This window comes from Heterodontus francisci, chromosome 32, assembly GCF_036365525.1.
Source record: "Heterodontus francisci isolate sHetFra1 chromosome 32, sHetFra1.hap1, whole genome shotgun sequence".
Taxonomy (NCBI): domain Eukaryota; kingdom Metazoa; phylum Chordata; class Chondrichthyes; order Heterodontiformes; family Heterodontidae; genus Heterodontus; species Heterodontus francisci.
Genome location: NC_090402.1, coordinates 33,917,559 through 33,932,412, shown reverse-complemented (window position 1 = coordinate 33,932,412; position 14,854 = coordinate 33,917,559).

Sequence of the window (14,854 nt, the reverse complement as noted above, 5' to 3'; positions counted from 1 at the left end):
CCTAACCGGAAAACAGCCAAATTAAACACTTTTTAAGCCCCCCCAGAATAAAATACACCAAACCAGGTATCTTTAAACAACAACAAATTAACTATTAATAAAATAAATCTTAAACATTATTAAAATAAATTTATGTCTAAAGACCATATAACTTCTTATTTAACCTAACTCCCATGCACGCACACATACATTCAAAACTATCGGTTAACTGGTTTTAAAAATGGTGTTTCTTAGGAATAAAATAAGTAGCTGGGTTGTAAGTCCTGGTGGGTTATGTTCCCGGTTGATGAGGTGTTCCAGAGTAGAATAATCAGATGCCACTCGAAGTTTCCAGGAGAATTCAAAGAAACAGTCTTTGATACCTAGGCATTCAAAGTATTTCAGCTGCAGGAGGTGTCACACAGTTCTTTCAATGAAGAAGAGGGCCCTTAAGTGGCCAGGCAGGCAGGCTGTTTCCACCCCCACCCCACCCCACCCAACCGCCATAAAGTTGACCGGAGGCGGGAGCAGGGTGGGTAGGCCTCCCGCTCAATTTTACGCCGCCCTCACGTCAACATCCGACCTGCTGGAGCGGCGTAAAATTCAGCCCCATGTCTCTGAAATGGCTATAAAGGTCATACATATTTGTTTCTATTTTTGCTAGCAATTCATCAGTTTTTCAAATGTTGCGTGCATTCAGATACAAAGCCTTAAATTCTGTCTTTTTACCATTTTTGCAACTCTGGCCTTATCTGCTGGTACAGTCTTCAGTTTACATGCTCTGTCCCTTCTTGCCACACTCTGATTATCATTACCCATATTGCTACCCTGCTCTGTTGTCTTGTCCTTTCTCTTTAATTTAACAAATCTCCCCTCACGCAATTCCTCGCCCCCACTATTTAGTTTAAACCCCTCTCTACTGCCTATATGACTCACCAGAACACTGGTCCCAGCACGGTTTGGGTGAAGACGGTCCCATCGGTACAGCTCCCACTTTCCCCGGTACTGGTGCCAGTGCCCCATGAATTGAAACCCAGTTCTCCTACACCATTTAATTTAATTCTCTAATCTTATTTACCCTACACCAATTTGTCATGGCTCAGGTAGTAATCCAGAGATTACCTCCTTTGTGATTCTGCTTTTTAATTGAGCCCCTAGCTGCTCATAATCCCTTAGCAAAACCTCTTTCCTAGTCCTATCTATGTTGTTGGCACCCACATGGACCACAATAACTGGATCCTCCCCCTCCCACTGCAAGTTCCTCTCCAGCCCTGAGCCAATGTCTCGAACTCTGGCACCAGGCAGGCAACACAGCCTTCTGGACTCACACTTTCAGGTGCAGAGAACTGTGTCTATCCCCTGATTATACTGTCCCCTTCTACCACTACATTTCTATTTACTCCCCCCATTTGAATGGCTCCCTGCACCATGGTCAGTTTGCTCATCCACCCTCTGACCCTGCTCTCAACCGTACAAGCTGAAAGAACCTCAAACCTATTGGACAATTGCAAGGGCTAAGGCTCCTCTACTTCTACTTTCTCAATCCTCATACCTGCCTCACTCACATTCATCCCCTCCTGTCCCTGGCCACAGACCAAATCAGAAGACCCTCGCCTAAGGGGTGTGACTGCCTTCTGGAACAAGTGTCCAAATAACTTTCCCACTTCCTGATGCATCGCAGTGTCCAAAGCCTGGCTTCCAGCTGGTGACGCTTACTGCAGATGGGATTGCTGTGGATCACACTGGCAGTCACCAGCTTTCACATATTATAGCTGCAACACATCACCTGCCCTATCATCCTTATTGTGTTTTAATTAACTAAATAATTATTATCTTAATTAAATTTTCATCAATGCCTCTAGTCTGGCTTCTGCTTATATTCTTATTATTTCAATTAATGTTATACTTACCCCGATTAAAATTCCCTGGTTTAGATCAGAGAAAAAGAGAAAATACTCACTAATCAATCACTTACTTTTTTTCCAGTTATGTCATACTTCGATTTTCTTTAGAGTGCTCTAAACCCACAGACGCACCCCCCTAGGTCGTCAAACTCTCACCACTGTCTCTAAGTTACCCTGTATTTCTGGTATGCTCTCACCTGTCTGCCCACCTAATCATGCTTCTGGGCCTCAGCTCTGTCAGAGCAGCACCTCCTCCCTCACGTAACCAGATTCCCAAACTCTCACTCTGAGCTGCATGAGTCACGAGCTGCTACCTTTGTGTCGGCTTAATTTGTGCGCTTAGCAAAACCATCGGTATTTATACTAGCTGAAATTCTACAGATTTGAGTCATGCACTGCTAGCTTGAGAAACCAGTTCTAATTAGCTACCTAATTAACTAACTGTAGCTGCCTCACCAGCAGGATAAACAAGCTCCCTTTCAGATACTCCTTAAAACCTATCTCTTTGACCAAGCTTTTGGTCACATGTCCCAGTATCGCCTTCTGTGTTTCATTGTCAAATTTTGTTGTGAAACTGCGGTATTACCGAGGTGTTAAAATAGCCTTTTTTTTAACTAGGAAAAAGCTTTGTGAAAACGTGGGAAGAAAAGAAAAAAATTAAAACTTTTAGCCCCCAGAAATCTATGAATGCTCAGTAGAAGCCAACATTTAGCAGGCCAAGAGTTAAATAACATGTACCCAAAAGAGGAATCCTCAAAATATTTACGCTAGAGAGCCAGCATAACAGTACAGTACACCCTTACAATTATTAGACGATTATGTATAAAGCCACTTCAAAGTAGTTGTCCTCTGTAGTTGATTTCTGTTGCAGATTATACAAATCAAATAGACTCAATATTTCATAAAGCATCATCTGCTTGGCTATATATATCTATAGAATGGTTAGTCACATCAGATATCTAGTATTAGCTTTAGGCTTTGAATTCAATCCTTAAAATCATTTACAAAGGAAACAGTAAATTCGATGGCTGCCTTGTCACAATTTATTAACATTTTCCTCAAAATTCACTTACAATGAAGACGTGAAGGCTTAAAGAAATCTGTTCAAAATTACATCCTCTTTTTAAATTGAGTAACCCCTTGAACTTTACTTGACCAAATGCCCAGGTTTAAGGCTATTGAAATGCAATTTATAAACATCTCCAAGAGTGTTTGAGGCTCCCCTCCAAATCCTGAAAGACTGATTGAATCTAACAGCAGATAAAAGAAAATTGAATTTTCTTTTCTGCTTGAAAAAGTGAAGAAAATCCTAAATGTTTCTGCTTTTAAAACTGCAAACTTAAGGAAATAGAGTGGGGGTTGGGCCTACATTTCACCATTAGGTGCTGGTGTGTCAACATGCTGTCTCACACCACATTTATGAATGGACCCAGTGATCTGAGAAAAAGAACAAACTATTGTGAAAATGGATTAAATTGCTTGAGATACACAGATAGCAAGTCTTTGTTATAAACTTTCTCTCCTCCTTTAAAAGGAAATTGGGTAAGAATTATGATGAATCACGGAATTGTTACAGCATAGAGAAAGCCATTTCAGCCATTGTGTCTGCATCAGCTCTCCGAATGAGCAATCACTTACTGCCATTCCCCCACCTTCACCCCATAACCCTACACATTCTTCCTTTTCAGAGAACTATCCAATTCCCTTTTGAATGCGTCAATTGAACCTGCCTCCACAACACACTGTGCATTCCAGATCCTAAGCACTTACTGCATGAAAAATAATTTCCTCATGAAGGGACAAGATAATGGAGTTAGAGTATACAGCTCACTTTGAAGAGCAGGCACAGGCATGCAGGCCAACCAACATTCTCAATTTCCTAGATTCACATTATTATTTGTGCTATTTAGATCCAGTTTAGGAACAGGGTCCTATGGGTCTGAATCTTCACTCTAGCTCATGGTGATCAATTGCCCATTATACATCTTCCCTGATAATCATAACCAATCCATTACTGCCTTGTTTTACACAATCGCAGAAGTTGAAATTACTTCTGTGCTTTCAAGTAATTGAGAGACTTCATGCCACTTTGCTGATTCTAAAAAAAAAATTCCCCATGCCCCCAAGGAGAGACTTAATTTGCTCCAATAAAAGGACCCAGCTCGTTACTTTGGTGACACCTACCTCCCCACCAATCCATTTATTTTTAGTGCAACCTTGCTGTTAAATTAGAGTTGGTGGGCCTAATGGCCCGGATTTTGCACAGAGAACAGTGAGGCTAACAACACTATTATTATGGTTTAAATCTGACAGCAACTTCCAGAGTATGCACAGTTAAATGCAGACATCCGGAAGGTGTGGTCTCAGTTACTCTGCTGCTGCACAGGCTGTGCTATAAGGGTACCTTGCCGATAGACTCAGCATTGAAATCAATAGAAAGGCATGAAGTTGTGGTACTTGTGCACTAGTTACTCACTAAGCATGCCAGAAAGTTAAGGTTGGTGCATTCAGGAATAAGGTGAATTTTTAAGCAGCATAAGGTGACAATTATTGCCAAACAACCTCATTGGCACTGAAAATTTTATTTTAGACGTGTGGAGTTGCATTTCCACAGAAGGAAATGAACTTTGGATTTAAAAGAAAACATTTTCTATATCCATCTCTACCTCTCCCTTGATCCCATCTTTCTTTCCCAATCTTTATTTCATTTCCAGCTCAAGATTTAAATGCCACAGATTCACTGTAGAGGATGCAGCAATGAAACAAATGTTGGAATAGTGGAAATCTCCACAGACAAAGCTGTGAACAATCTCTGAGCAACAGTACAAGAGGTGAACATTGAAAGCATTTCCTTTGCTGCGATGAGCAAAATCCAGGCCATTCAGACTTCAGTCACCTCCATTAAGCAATGAAACCATAAAGTGTTGACTCAGGTATGAATTATGGAGCTTGGAAAATTGCCATTCTGCCATCTTTTTTAGTTGGCGGTTCTGAAGCTGCTATTTACGTTGTCGTACTGTGGCCAATCTAACTATCTGAAATGACAATATTGCAATCAGCAGTTCTGCTTTTCTGTTGTCGAGGTTCTGACCAAATTGGGATAGAGACTCCGTATATCATAATTTATACCTGCATGCATTCTGGGATGTTAATGTTTCTTCAGGCATGTTTGCAATCATCATTAAATTTAAGAACAGTAGATTCAACAGTGGTCTGAATAATTCATTTATTGATTTGTCATCTCAATTCTGATGCCACTGGAAATTTCTCAGTCTTACAAAATTAGAGAGACAACAAAATGAACCTATATTCTTAAATGGCAGAATCAACATTCCTGATTGCTGGGCAAAGGTCTACAAGTTCTGTGCAATACATAAAATCAATAATCTGTCATGCAGACAAAAATAGACACAGACATTTGTGTCTGAATGCATCAATGATGATTCTAAAAGGAAATTTGCCAGTTTACATACTGAACTATTATATAACCATCTAATCACCTTATTTGTTATCAAATTGACAAAGATGTTAAAGTTTTGTACAAGTTCTAGATATGTTTAGCAATGAGGTGATTGTTAAATGTTTATAAAAGTTACATGACAAAACACACATTAAAACAAATATACTTTGCTTTCAAATGTCGTTTTGAGCAGAAGGATGATCTTAATTAACTCTGTACTGCCAGTAAAACAAAGGTATTTTATTCATTATTCCCATGTGTCTGTAACAATAATTAATGAATGCTCCCAAATCCAGAAACCATAATCCCTCCCAGAGATTTATGCTTACAGTTTCAGTAGCAGGGAAAAAAAATGTTTATTGGGATTTTCTAAGAAGAAACCACAAAGGGTGCCCGTGTGTGTGAGGCGCACAACCTACTAGAAATCTCCAATACAACTTGCACATATTCCAACAGCTGCTCAAGTACGAGACTTATTGCAAACAAACCCATTGCCCATTTTTCCCAGATAAGATTAATGTCAGATTAACGTGAGCAGAAATATAATCAAGAATTTAATTACTTACTCAGTTAACAAATGAACATCTGACAACAGAGCAACAAGCAATAAATATGAAGCATATCTTGAGACATCAACTCTTGCCTTGAACTCAGTTAATTAATATAAATGTTTAGTATACCTCAGACTGCACTGGTAGAAAATAGTTGTCTTGATGAGAGCCCGAGCCACTGAGGACAGGCTCAGTGTTAGAAGTCTCTGTGCAAGCTTGGCTGTATCTCGTGCAGTGTGCTTTGGCTGCAGTTGGTTCTCCCATAACAAACAACAATTGCCGAATTAGTCCCTAAAGAGAAATAACATGTACTTTAGAGATATGAAAATATTTATACACCACAACATGGCTCCAAATCATAAATACAATGACTTAATATTGACAAGTGTTGACCGATGCCCATTGACGTGAAGGCAAATCAGTAGATAAGCTAAGTCCCAACTGCACCAATCCAACATTGTTAAACAAGATCCATTTTAGAGAGAGTTTTTCTTCATGTGTGGAACATTTTCAGTAAATGCCCCTTAAATGCCTTGCCAAGGATAATTATATAGATTGTGTTTGCAAAACAAGTATGATGATGGAGTGGAAGAATCATTACATTAGCCAGATTCATATTTTTTGACAGCCAGTCACAGCACTAGATTTGCATGATTATGTAAGGTCGACAATTGTTATAATTAACGCAAGTTGCAGAAAGGGAGTTCGTCTGGTGAAACAGGGTCAGAGGGTGGGGGATAATTGGTCCAGGATGTACAGAGGTAATTTAGGCCTCATTGTACATCCTTATTATTTGTGGTTAAGTACTGAAACATAAGGCGAGTTTGGAACCAACCAGAGAAATAGTGTTGCTTGCAACGTAGGAATTTCCCTGCAGGAGGAGAGGTTGAGGAGTTGGGATAACGCAAAACTGAGCAGCTTACAGTGCTTTCATTGGTGGGAGATGTATTTACAGCATGCGAAGCTCACAGAGATAGTCCACATTGTAAATGAGAACATAGGAATTTGGCATGAAAGTTGACACAAAAGCATGACAAAAACAGTGAAACATAAAGCACAGTTTCTACATGGGTTGAATGCACCAAACAAGAATTTGAAAGAAATATAAACACATTGGAAAAGTGAAATTGGTTTTTATTGGCTGTAAAAACCAAATCAGTCTTTCTTGCAGTTTCTGTGTGAAAATATTAGAGACAGCTGGTTCCACAGTCTATCAACACTTGGCTCATTAAACATGCCCACTGTGGTGAAAGGGTTAATTCAAAATAAAGCATTTAAAATATAGGTGGCGTTGGATTTTGCATAAATCATGATGACTGTATACACACAGTATCAAAAGTTTACATCTAGAGATACATTGAAGAAACAGCCTTCGTAATCATAAATTTTCCTGTTGGGTAAAGTTTCAACCTTCATATACTACAACTTGACAAGTTCACCTTGAACTGCTAACCACTTATTCCTTTGTGCAAATTGTGCTGCTTTTATTTTCACTAGTAGCAGATGCTGGGCAAAAGCCAAACTACAAATCAAACCTGCTTCCTGAAACCGGTCTCTGAAAGTTACACATTGCAGCTCAGTGTCAGACTGATTTGCTCAAAGCAACCCAAACTGCCAATGGAATCAGTGTACAATAACAACCTTTTCATCCAATGGCTTAACAAAACCTGTTTCTAACATTGCAAAAGACTACGAATTGAACATTGCAATGACAATATGGAACATTTCGACCCAATGTATAAAATATCAGCTGCAGATTTACCCCCCACCCTCCTCCTTTCCTCTAGTCAGTTTCATATCCTTAAATCTATTCCATGAGTGATAGTTGCCTTCTGGTACCTCAGCCAAGAGTGACCACTCTACCTGTAAGCCAATGTATAATTTTACCTTTTAACCATGTAACTTTTATTTTATTTATTTTGTATTAATAAATGTAGACTGGTTTTGGAGGAGTCCTGAGTGTGTGGGGTCTGTCTCGTGGTGGCAACATAGAGAAATGACGTACCCATGAGTATGACTATGTCTGCTGTTGCTTGACTGGTCTGTGGGACTGCTCTCCCAACTTTGGTACAAGCCCCCAGATGTTTGCAGGGTGTTTCTTCAATGTATCTCTAGATGTAAACTTTTGATACTGTGTGTATACATTCATCACGATTTATGCAAAATCCAATATTTTAAATGCTTTATTTTAAATTAACCCTTCCACCACAAAGGACTTTGCAGGGTCAACAGGTCTGGGTTTGCCATTTTCGTTTCTAGTGCCTAGGTCATTGCCAGGTGGCCCGTCCAGTTTCATTCTTTCTTGACTTTGTAGCGGATAGATAGCTTGCTAGGCCATTTCAGAGTCAACCACATTGCTGTGGGTCTGGAGTCACATGTAGGCCAGACCAGGTAAGGACAGCAGCTTTCCTTCCCTAAAGGACATTAGTGAACCAGATGGGTTTTTACAATAATCAACAATGATTTCATGGCTATGTAGCTTTTAATTCCAGATTTATTAATTGAATTCAAATTCCACCTTCTGCCATAGTGGGATTCATTCCCATGTCCCCAGAGCAATACTCTGGGTCTCTGGGTTACTAGTCCAGTGACAACACCATTACGCCACCGCCTCCCCGTCGACACAGAGACATACACAAGTCACTTAGCACCAGAGGTGAACCAACTATGACATTAAGTTATTGAAATCACTGTCAAAGTATTGAAATGTAAGCAAGTGTCAGCATCTTGATTCCTTTGATCAAGGTGAATATTCTATTAAGTAATCCATGTCTGCAAGTTAAACAATTTGAATACGTGTGAAAAATTTTAAACACTGGTTGCTTTCTCGTGGCAATGCTCATGGGTAGTCAGAGGTCTGTAACATGGGAGTAAAGTTTAGTGGTTTAACCTGGTCTTCCCTTTCTACAGACACTGCTCAAGAATGCTAAGTGAAGAAGTGACCAAAATAGGCAAATCCAGGTAAGTGTAGTTGCTTCTAAACTCCAGAGGTCAATTAGGCAGCAATTGTATCCCCATGTAAATTTATTGCTCCAGAAGATGTCATGATGAAATGTTTACTTTTTGTTCACAAAAAGAATTATTTTACAACAGTAACAAGGCCCAGAATTCCCTGGAAAGTTTTGGTGAAGTTATGGCGCGAGAAAGGTGTTGTCATTTCTCACAGGAAATTCACCATAACTGTTTTACGCCAGTTTTACACATACATTGATAATCGCAAATTTCCAATTCTTTACACCACTTCCTGGAGAAGTCTGCTGAAACTCTCTTACATAACTCCTCCCCCACCCAAAAGACCAGTTTGAGTGAGTGTCCTAGGCTAACAAGAAGATCTACATCCCAAAGAAGGCAGCTCACCACCACCTTCTCAAGGGCAATTAGGGGTGACAATAAATGCTGGTCTAGCCAGCAATGCCCACATCCCACGAACAAATAATAAAAATAATTTAAGTGCCATATGGACAAAAGTCACCTAATATCAGATTCCTGGACAGCAACTAATTTTCTCCGGCTTTTAAAAAAAAACACACCAAGACCTACATTATTTTTAGTCGACGTGCTGTCAGTCTCACTGCACTCAAGTAGCACCATGTGATCCTTTACAACCACCTGAGCAAGTAGATTGGTCCACATTTTAATATGTTATCCAAAAGCTGGCACTTCCTACAACACAGCAATCTCTCAGTACTGCATTTAAGTGTCAGCCTGGAATGTGTACCCAAGTCCCATATCTTATTTGTTCATGGCTGTTTTCTTAGTTTTCTACCCTATGCTGTCGATGAAACATAACTTCATTTTGCTTCGACAATCTCTGCCACACAAGTAAGCAAAACCTGTTTATATATTTTATATATGCTTTTTCAACTAGCAAACTTATAGGAAAATGAGAGCAGGGAAACCCATGTTAAATTTTATTTGATTAAAATTTTATCAATTGCTGTCTTTAAAATGAAAGCTTAGTATCTGGAATTCATGCAAACTGCTGCAACAACTATTTTTAAATTTTCTTGGTGTTATTTGTGATAAGATCTATGCTATGATGGAGATAACCAGATATGTTCAATGGTGAAGTATTCAACAATGTTCAACAGGGCTCATTACTGGGACGTCTGCTCACCTATTGTGATGGAAAACCCCCATGCCAAATGGAAAATATTAATTTTGTCGTATGGAACTCTGCCTGAGACTTTTTTTTTTACTGGACATTACAAATAACTTTTAAAAAGCAGAACAGAACAGCTAAAGATGGCCACACACAATTTGCATATGAGAAGCCAAAGGCTGGCTGGGAGACAGAAGTGATTACCCAGTCCAGCCAGAAAAATAGGGGTGTGCTCTGATTCAATTCCATAGAATGGTTTCTGTCTATATTGGTTGTCAAAAACCATCGACACCCATTGACTTTGAAAGAGCCAGCCCCCGCACCCCTCCCTCCACCCCCCAGGTATGTCTGAAGAACTTTGAATTTCAAAAAACCTTCCAGAAACTTCTGTTTCAAACAAACAGGTGGTCACATGACATGCCTGCCTGTATAACTCTGAGTTTGTGAATTGTGCCTCAGAAAGAAAAACAGTAACTGAACTCCAAGAAGGAACATTGCTCCTCTCTCCCTTTCCAGCAAAGTCCCAGGACAGACTCGACTGCAGCTAAACCTCAAATGCACAGATCCTCACAGTCATCAACAAAGAGGATAGATAAAGATTCTCTTCGGCTTCCAGAACCATAGAAGCAAGCCCAAATTGTGCACTTGCCCCAGCAAGGACTTCAAGACTTCAATTTCACCTAAGGATACTGGGACTACACTTTTGTATTTAAATTCCATTTTTATTAAGGACTCTACTCCAACCTCCCAACTATATTTTTTCCCCTCTATATCTATTTGTGTGTATGTGTGTGTATGCCTCTCATATGAATGTGAGTGCGGATGCTCGTGTATTTTAAGTAATTGTAACCGGTTTAGAGTGATAAGGTTAATAAACTTACATGTTTCTTGTTTAAACTCAAGAAAACCTGACTGATTGGTTCATTTACAACTATAATTAGTGGAGCAGGAGCAAGTGCTCACTGAGGTGATAAGTTAAATCACTGTGTTTAAAAGATGAACCCTGTTGTGACCAAACAAGAGAAGGGGCGAAAGGGGGGCCTGAGGCCCCTTCCTCACCTGGTCATAAGACTATACACTCCTGATTTAATCTCAACACATTTATGGTTGCTGAACTTCAGTTTAAATCTTCACAGAATTTTCATTATGGAAATATAATTGTAAAATAAATCCATAGCTTGCCAACTTATAACTGGAAAACAAAATATCTGGGGGGAAGGATGTAAGGTATCTTGTGGTTACAAGACCAAACAGTCTACATACATGAATGGGAGCAGTATTTTCACTGGAAAATGTTTCAGAATCTATAGAGGGGAAGGGCAGGTGGCAGTGCTTTGATAGAAATTTAGTTTGATTCAAATTTCACAACTTCAAAGATGGATGGACCCCAGCTATAAAAGTTCTGTTCCGATCAACAGCACTGCCTGACATTTAATATTTCCACTTCTGATATTCCGCCATTATTTTCTTTATGACAGATTCCAATTGATGGTGTGCTGCCATCTGCTGAAACCAGTCAATAAAGCATCACACAGATATTGTAATTTCTAAATCTCTATTTAGTAGTCCCGCCATTGGTGTCTGTTTCTTCAGCCTGCTCTGTAAGTCGCTCGCTAAACTCCTCCAGTTCCTCCTCCTCCCCCAAGGCCCTTGTAAAAACCTCTTTAATCAAGATTTTGGTCACCGATCCCACTATTATTCTTTGGCTTGGCGGCCATTTGGCTTGGAGTCTATTTTTGTCCAATTACACCTCTGAAGCATAGTGCAATGTTTTCTATGTTAAAGATGCTATATAAATGCAAGATATCTTAAAAATAACACGTCTCTAACAGATTTGTTTCCTTCCAATGTTGATTATATCTCTCTGCCATCACAACAATCCTGTGAACATAAATCTACACCGATATGCATATAGCACAATTTGGTAAACCACCTAAAATAAATGTACTAAACATTTAATGAAGATTTGCAAGAGGAAGAGCCATCTTAAGTACTGATTGCATGCTAAAGGATTTTATATATATTTTTCTGTAAATGTTGAGTCCTGTCTCCCTCAGTCATGTTCCTGAATGGCAGGTGTGTTATGATGGTGCTTCTATATTTTTTGTTCTTTTTTTTTTGAGGACTCATGTATTTTAGAATTATGGACATTGTTTTATTTGAGAAAACTGAAAAGGATTCCATGTTTTTTTCACTGGGGTCACTGAAAGAACACAGAGGTCTTGTTTGAAAACATTTACTGGAAGTCACCTGTCTTCAGAAAATACCCAGCAGGGGCTTTTTGACTTGGGGGAGATGTTTACAGAGAAAAGACAGGTCAAGATTTATAGGGCTCAAGAGGCTTGACTCTCGAGATATTGTTTTGATTTCACTTTGGACAGTCAGTTGGGGTGTGGAGTATTTTGAAAGGAGTTTTAAATCAACCTGTCAAGGACAAAACCCCAGCTCAACCTTTTCCATCTCTTTGAGACGCTTTTTGAAATGAGTGTAAGAAATAGAGAAATTGATGCTGCATTCCTCCTGAAAAGCTTGCCAGAAACTCCTGATACCACATTTCTCCTGGAAAGCCTGCCAAACTGATCTTTAACGTTGCCTGAAAAGAATTGTTCTAGAAAGATCCCAGTGACAGCCATCTACACTATTTAGGATGCCAAACTAAAAAAGGGAAAATTGACTTCTTTCCATATCTTCTCTTTTTTCTTCAAGAATTAGCCAGTATTTGGCCAAAGTATTCTTTTTTGTCTTTTTTTTGGTAACAGAGCTCTAAAGAGATAATCTCTATTTTTTCAGTTAACCCAAGCGTGTGTGTGCGCGCATTTGTGTATGAGGTGCTAAGGTAAAGGGAACATTCATATTTCACTGTGTTTTAACGCTTTGCTTCTTTACTGGTTATGTCTTGTTTTACAATAAACTGATAATTTTATTGTTTATTAAAGAAACCTGGTTTGTGCATTTAATTCTGGGATAAAGAGTAGAATCTATGATTGACCGTATCGGTAACTGAGTAAACATTTAAATATATGTGGAGACGTGGAACTAGAAAAGACAGTGCACTCCTCCCATGTCGGTCCTAACAGTTGTCACAAGTAACATTGAGTAACTGGATCAGGGTGAATGTGAGCAGAAACACACTGCTACCACTTCTTCAGCCTGCCCACTTACTAAACAGTGGGCCCAATAAGGTAACAAGAATTTTGCTTCACTAATAATTAATATAAAGTTAGAATCTTACAGGACAGGAAGCAGCCATTTGGCCCATTGTGCCTGTGTTGGCTCTTTGAAAGAGCATTCCAATTAATCCCATAACCCTGCAAATTTTACCATTTCAAGTTTCACATACGCATGCCACTTCTGAAAGTTACTATTGAATCTGCTTTCACCACCCTTTCAGGCAGTGCACTCCAGATTATAACAGCTCACCATGTAAAAAGAGGTTTCTACCCAAGACCCCCAGTTCTTTTTCCAATTGTCTTAAATCAGTGTCCTCTGCTTACTGATCCTTGTGGCAGTAGAAACAGTTTCTCTTGATTATTCATTATAACAATTTCAAAACTATAAGTAAACAAAAACTTCTTAAAGCAAGATTAACTTGATTTGCTTTTTATATAATTAATCTACAGATAAAATCAAAGAAAAATGGTGAAAAATGGCCTATTAAAAACTATTTAGAACACATGAAGTCTGTCCTGATAAGGGGGAGATAAAAGAGAAAACAATTTATATAGTGGCTTTAACGTAATAAAAAGGTCCCACGGAGCTTCACAGGAACGTTAAACAAATTTGGCATTGAGCCAGATAAGGAGATACTGGAGCAAATGACTAAAAGCTTGGTCAAAGACATTATTTTTTAAAGGGGCATCTTAAAGGAGGAAAGAGAACTACAGAGTTATAGGGTGGGAATTCCAGACCTTTGGGCCCGGGCCACTAAAGGCATGGCTGCCAATGGAGGAGCAATTAAAAGTGGGAAGCACAAGAGGCTAGAATTGAAGGAGCGCAGATATCCGAGGGTTGCGAGGTTGGGGGTGATTACAGAGATAAGGAGGGGGCAAGGCCATGGAGATATTTGGAAATAAGGATCATTTTAAAATTGGAGGTGTTGCTTAACTAGGAGCAAGTGTACTCCTGGCTGGCCAGCACAGGGGGGATGGCAAACGAGACTTGGTGCGAGTTAGGACACGGGCAGCAGAGATTTGGATGACTTCAAGTTTACAGATGGTAGAATGTAGGGGGACCAGCCAGGAGTGCATTGGAATAGTGAAGTCTACAGGTAACAAAGGCATGGATGAGGGTTTCAGCAGCAGATAAGCTGAGGCAGGGGAATCTTAAATGTTGAAAATCTAAAGTAAAAAGAGATTATGCTTGAAATGTGGTTGTCATTCTAGGTTCTCCTTCAGGATACATTTCCGACATTCTGTTTTTATACCCATGAATAAGGCCCCTTGCAACATTCTAGTTGCTTTTCCAGAAAAGCCCTTTATATAGCTGGCAGTAACAATACCCAAAAATCTGCATTAAGGAGAAACTGCCACTTATACACCAGACATTACCACACCTAATTGAGAAAGATGGCAAGTTTCTACTGAAGCCTCAAAGTGCACTCTGTATTTATGCAGTTCACTTTTTTTAAACTCCAGCTTTATTTCTGTATTCCGATGACTCATGCATTTCAGCAGCTCTTAGAATTATACATCAATTACAGTACTAATTTACTTAAATTGCTGGAAAGCAATGTTCTGAATAAATATTTGAATCCATTACTTAATTACTGTTATATCTGAAAACAATAATGATTGAAGTCAACAGGGGAATATTAACCCACATATAGCTTTTAGTAAAGGATGATTATGCAGTTACATTT